The 6,000-nt window shown below is 40.8% G+C and overlaps 1 long non-coding RNA gene across 1 annotated transcript; it reads right to left on the reverse strand.

Moving 5' to 3' along the window:
* Positions 1-565: 565 nt before the first annotated feature.
* LOC121902603 lies at positions 566-1,457 on the reverse strand. The gene is made up of 4 exons (XR_006097597.1): positions 1,341-1,457; positions 1,169-1,246; positions 1,027-1,080; positions 566-830 (listed from the first exon to the last, which is right to left on the reverse strand). It is a non-coding gene; the product is annotated as an uncharacterized LOC121902603 (long non-coding RNA).
* Between the last annotated feature and the right edge of the window lie 4,543 nt (positions 1,458-6,000).

Raw genomic sequence — 6,000 nt, forward strand, 5'->3', positions numbered from 1 at the left:
CCACTCCGATGAGCAATAAAGTGGTATTCAATTCTATTGTAATTTCATCATTGCACTGGGGCTGCCAAGTAATTAAGAAATAACCCCCTTTGGTGATTATCCAATGATTACACTGGGATTCATTCACAGGCTGTCCTTTTCACCAGTGTTTTGTCTTTCTGCTGTAATTGTGGTCTAAATTGCGGTGCCCCTCCAACCTCCATCATCCAACCTCCATCACTACCTGTGTCAACCCCCTATCTATGGCTCCACAGGAGGAATTCCTAATGCCGTTTTTTTAAAAAGTACTTCTATAATAAAGGGATCTAATTGATAGCCTTGACATCAGAGTCTCTATTCCTTCACTTGTGTCTTTTCTGATTGAGGTACCATTGTATGCACACACATTCACAAACATCACAGAAAATGTAAGATTTCAGTTTTACAAAATGTTTCACCTCTCACGGCGTTCAAGAAAGTAAAGATGGATTCACTCAGCAGCATCACTTTATTCTCAATTCACATTCAGTTTGGTATGTATACGACACTCACAGTACAATGAAACAGCGTCATCACGGGTGTCCTTCTGCTTACATGTGAATGTCTCAGTGTGCATGAGTTTGTGTGTGAACAGTTTGCTTCATCAAATCATAAATTACTTGCTTGCATGTGTTATAACATAGTTTAATATTATTCTCACATTTGTTTCCCTGTGTACATATGTAAATTTTTATGTGTTTTTATGATGATCATGTAGCTTGATATCAATTTTATTGTCCTATTGGTCCTTTTATTTATCACTTTATTTCTTCGTTGGAGGGCGAGGTCGTGTCAGAGCCATCAAGACACTCCTGCAACACAGAGAGACATAAATTACAGCTCTTACTCAGCTTGGATTTATATATTCTTATGCTTTAATTATAATACAGTAATACTGATTACAGCACTACTTCAGAGGACATAGATACATTACAGCACCTCTTGTTTAAGAATACATCTGCTATATAGAAACTCCAAGAAAATGACACACACACGTTCACAGCTCACCTTCACTCTGTCCAAATCTGGTCTGCCTGGGAGTGATTTTTGTGAGGAAAAGGCCTGTAAAGACATAGCAGCCCAATTATATTCCATGAGAGAGAGAGAGGGTGAGGGATGAAACGCTAGGAGGTAGGAATGTCACACTCACCTTCTTTGTCTGTTGCATCTCCTCTGTGGATTTGGACCTGTTCTTCATCTGCTTCTGAGGAGAGGTGGTGGTGGGACACTAGAGAGAAACAGAGAAAGAAAAAAGAAGGGGAAGATTGTATTAGATAAGGCCAGAATGACTCAAATATTTTGTTTATCAGGCTTTTACACACCTCATTCGTCTTCTGCTCCATGGCTCACTTGAGTTGACTCACTTGATTTTTTTTTTTCTCAAGAGAAATTCAGTGCTGATGGAGGTTCAGGATGGATGAAGTCCTTTGGGAAACTCTGGTGGTTTAACTAAAAAGACAAGAGAGAAAAAGAAGAAACATCACAACTACATGTATGGAGCAATAATGGTTGAATACAGTACTTTTGACTACTTAACTTTGTCAAAGAGGAAATACTGACATAACACAGACCAGTTTCATTTGTATTTCTTGCTACTCTGGGATGCCTGATGAAAACCAGCCAATGAGAGCTCACCGGCACACTGACAAAGCTGCAGTTATGGCATCTTTTCACTAGATGGCAGCTCAGACTTAGGGACCCAATGTTGTTACCACTTCCTTGATCTGAGTGCTCTGCTGGGTGGGTGATTTTCCTCAGGCAATATTCCCTTAGGTTTCACTCTAATTGTCACACTGAGATGTACATGATGCTCCCATGATTGCCTCTCATTTTGATTTGTGAAACCAGAGAGCAGGGCTTGTTTGTTTGTTGTTCTTGTTTTCATCCTACTGGCAGAGATGATCACAGACACAGACACTGCTATAAAAATGGCTTTGCTTGAGGATGATGTTTCCTTTCCTGTGTGCTTCAAAAACTATCATGAGAAATATCCAATTTGTGTAGCTGAATGTTCTAAAGTAAAGGCCTGTGCGAGTCCTAATAGGAGGGATGCTCCACAGTCTGCCAGCCATCAAAGTCCCCCTTCACTCATAAATGTGTTTTTCTTCTTGTTGCTTCACTTGAATGTTTGAGCTTCACTGTGCAGAATGATGTATGAGCAGAGTTTGATACTAGACGGATGTTTTCACAGTCACCTGCTGAAGGGGGAAAGTTTCTCTGTGCTCACCTTAAATCTGAGTTTAAGGTGTGTATCTATGAGCATGATTACGTGACATCACAACTAGTTTGGAGCCAATCATTGTCCAATATGCAACTTACACAAGTGTGATGTGGAAACTTGAAGCCCCCAGTGCACATACACCGAGAATAGTAGGAGACATCTTGAAAATGATTTGCACATTCATTGATTCTGGATCTCTCAATGAGGGAAAAGGAGTAGACGTAATTTCTCACAAGGTAATTGAATCTATTTGTAGGAAAAAAACATATCAGACACACATTATTCAAAGCAGAATATTTTTTATATGTTGTAAAACATCTTTGGAGGTGTTCTTTAAGTTTAAGACTCATCAGAAAAGGATTGAATTTCTAGACTTTAACATCTTTTGGAAACTCAAAAAAAAGACACACTTGGAGGCATGCAGGACAAAAACTGGTTCCTGCAGAACTGAAAGGCTACAATAAAAACCAACCAGCAGTCACAGCCAAATCCACAGCTGGTATCAGGAGCCCTGGTGGACAGGGACAAAACACCTCTGGGTCTGGGTCAATTTGCAGGAGACTGCTTTTTATACTTCAATGATCTCAGCGCAGGCTGTCGATGTCTGCTTCTGTCTGACATCTGACCAGATAGATTAGATCAAAACACTTCACAGTGTGTGGGAGGTTTACAGGTTTCCTGTTCTGAAAAGCCTTTAAATGAGAGACACACAGAGATGAGACTCTGATGACAAGGTAGACCACATTATTGAACCGCATGATGACAAGATGTAATTCAATAATGTTGCTCATCATAAAGCAAGTAATATGTGTTAAGTATTCTAAGCAAAAAATATTGAGCTGCAGGGTACATTCTTGACTTCTTGGAAACAGTTGTTGTAATAATAATGATAGTAATTCACAACTATGGATCCAGTTATGTGGCATTTCTTTTGCCAAATCCCATGGTCTTCTCCAGTGGAAATTTGTGAGTGAGCCACTCAATCTGCTGAGGAATCCTAATAATGAGTAAAACCAATAGTAATACCAGTACTTATGTACTTATGCATAATCAAATATAGTTATAGGTCAGATAGGTCAAATATCAAACACAGTAATACTTTTTGTCAAAAAATTCATCAAACAGGATTTACTTGCTTGGTATTTCTCTCATCTCATGGCCTTCCTCAGTGGAGAGGCATAACTCCATCTGCTGAGAAAGGCCACAAGATGTAGCTAAAAGCTCTGGGCATCATCAAGTAAGTGGAACTTTTGTTGAGAATTTTTTAACAAAAAAAGCTTTATTTGATTTTGTCACCTCATAATTCCTGAGACTTGTAAAAAAAAAATATGAGTATTGCTTTTGGCAATAATTATGATTGTGTATTTTTTAGTATTACACCTATTGTGATATGGCAAAGTGACATGAAAGCAAGTTAAAGCAAATCAACAGTGAGTTTGGGAATTTCTTCACACTTTATCATTGATGATGAAATTATTTCCTCATAGAGTAATGTTGACAAGTTCCCTTGAGGTCTGGCCTGGCAAGACAAGAATGTACACACAGAGCCAAGATAAGATAAAATGTAAAAAGTCACTTGCTGATCTGACTGAATTGACAGTGTCAATCACGCTGATCTTCGTTCAGCCTGCTGCACCACAGGAAGCATTCAGCCCAGGGCTCATAAAGAATGAATGGGGACCGATCGACATGAGCTCACTCACCCACTGTGACGACTGACATCAGCAGTCATGGCAGTGCTACATTTTGGTGCTGCGGAGAACTCCACAGGAAAGTCCCAGTTGGACTGGAAGATATGTGATATTCAAAAAGGCCAACCTGCAAGCCAGGATTCGCTAACACGACTGAATGATCTGTACCGGGGGAACGACCTAGTGGAGTTCATCCCAGCTTCTTTCATACATACGGCCTATTATGCACATACATGTTGGTTCAGTTGGCACACCCAGGGGTATACAAGACTGTTGTGCTCTATGCACTTACTCTAAAATGTGCGTTATAGCCCTTTGAGGGACTGAGGAGGATAATTTCGGCATGGCAGGCATTCAGTGAGTCCTGAGTGCTCTCTCTGACCAGCTCACTGAGGGAAATGACCCAAATGAGAATGATTTGCCTATTTGCTCTCACCCTGTCTCACCCCCTGCTTTCCTCTGTCACTGTCTGTCCATCTTTGGGTAGATGAGGAATCCCTCCATTGTTGGTGAGGCAAAGGGATGGAAGATTGCATAGGCTACACTGAGGTGGGTGGAAGTACATGTCCTTTGTAGCCGAGTCAAAAAAGCCTAGTGGTTTTCAGAAACACTTCTCAATCGATTAATCCACATGAGCAAACCAAAAGGCAGCCAAGGTGACACATCCAAAAACCACTACGCCTTTTGTGGTATGCATACAAAAACGTGTACACGCACAAATGCACAAAATGCTCATACATTATTACGTGGACATGGGCACACCACACAAAAGCAACGCAGAGACCTTCCCTTTAAAAGCTACTCAAACTCTTTCTGCAAGGATGGGCAAATAGAATATTTTGCCTTGCAGTCTTTACAACCCTTTCCTCCTCCCATCATCACTTTGACTGAAACACAGCTGGAGGAGAAGGAAGATAAATCTTAGGTAGAAAAGTTTAATAAAAGAGTACTTACCTTTCCAATCCACAATGAAATGCTGATGTGAACATCTGCATTACATTAGAAGCAAATCTGTTCTGCAGATTTGAATTCATGACACTGGCAGAAACCAAGATTGGCCCAGCTCAAATCTTTGAGTGTTGGGTCAACACTAATTAACTCCCCATCTGAGAAGTGGAACATGACATGAACTTCTTGAGCTCATTTTCTGTGTGTATGAAAGAGTTTCACCATAACAGAAAAAAGAACCGAACAGTCAAGTTGCATCTACATCATCACTCCCAGCTGTCTTCTTATATTTCACCACAGACAGGTCTGTCCATCTGCCAAATGACTACCTGCTACTGACACAGTCACTTCTGATTGTGTCTCTAACTGGTAGTCATTAATGTGCAACTAATCATAATCATCCAGTCCAGGAGATGAAATTGAAGCCCTGGTCTGACGTTGCTGCCTTGCTTCATCTGTGCTGCTGAATATGCTAATCATAGCAGCTCATATGCTTAAGATATGTATAATTATATGGACCGTTATATTGACCATAGCATGCGCACACATGCACATAGAGGTGGTGAGATCACAAAGGTGAGCATGAGGGCAGAAGATGCACCAGCAATCTGGGAAAGAGAACATGAAGACGGCTCACAGTGGCAAGGACATCATGTCCTGTAATTGATGGTGATGGGCAGTCTGTTCTGCCACGCTCAGGTGTGACACACACACACACACACACACACACACACACACACACACAGCCCAACTCTCCCCAGTTGGATGAATGTAGTCAGTAGTCGACTGACACAGCTCCCCCCATCCTAAATCCACAGCTCGACCATGTGTATCTCACCTGATAACTGATTCAGTGGTGATGGATCCACTATCGTTTTCATTTTTACTAAATTAAGCACAGACTCCATCCCTCACCAGCAGAGCAGAATCTTTCAGTGCACATTAACGTGCATGCATTGATCTAATAAATGGGTTTTGTTTTACACCACTTATGCATTCCTCTCTCAAAGGCACAGTAAGTACCATTCAAAGCATCAGCAGAGGATTGAGTACAGAAAATAAACACTCCCAGATATTGAAAACAGGTTTGTTATCCATCTCAGCACAAAATTAAACTAAAAA

Source organism: Thunnus maccoyii, chromosome 8 (genome assembly GCF_910596095.1).
Source record: "Thunnus maccoyii chromosome 8, fThuMac1.1, whole genome shotgun sequence".
Taxonomy (NCBI): Eukaryota; Metazoa; Chordata; class Actinopteri; order Scombriformes; family Scombridae; genus Thunnus; species Thunnus maccoyii.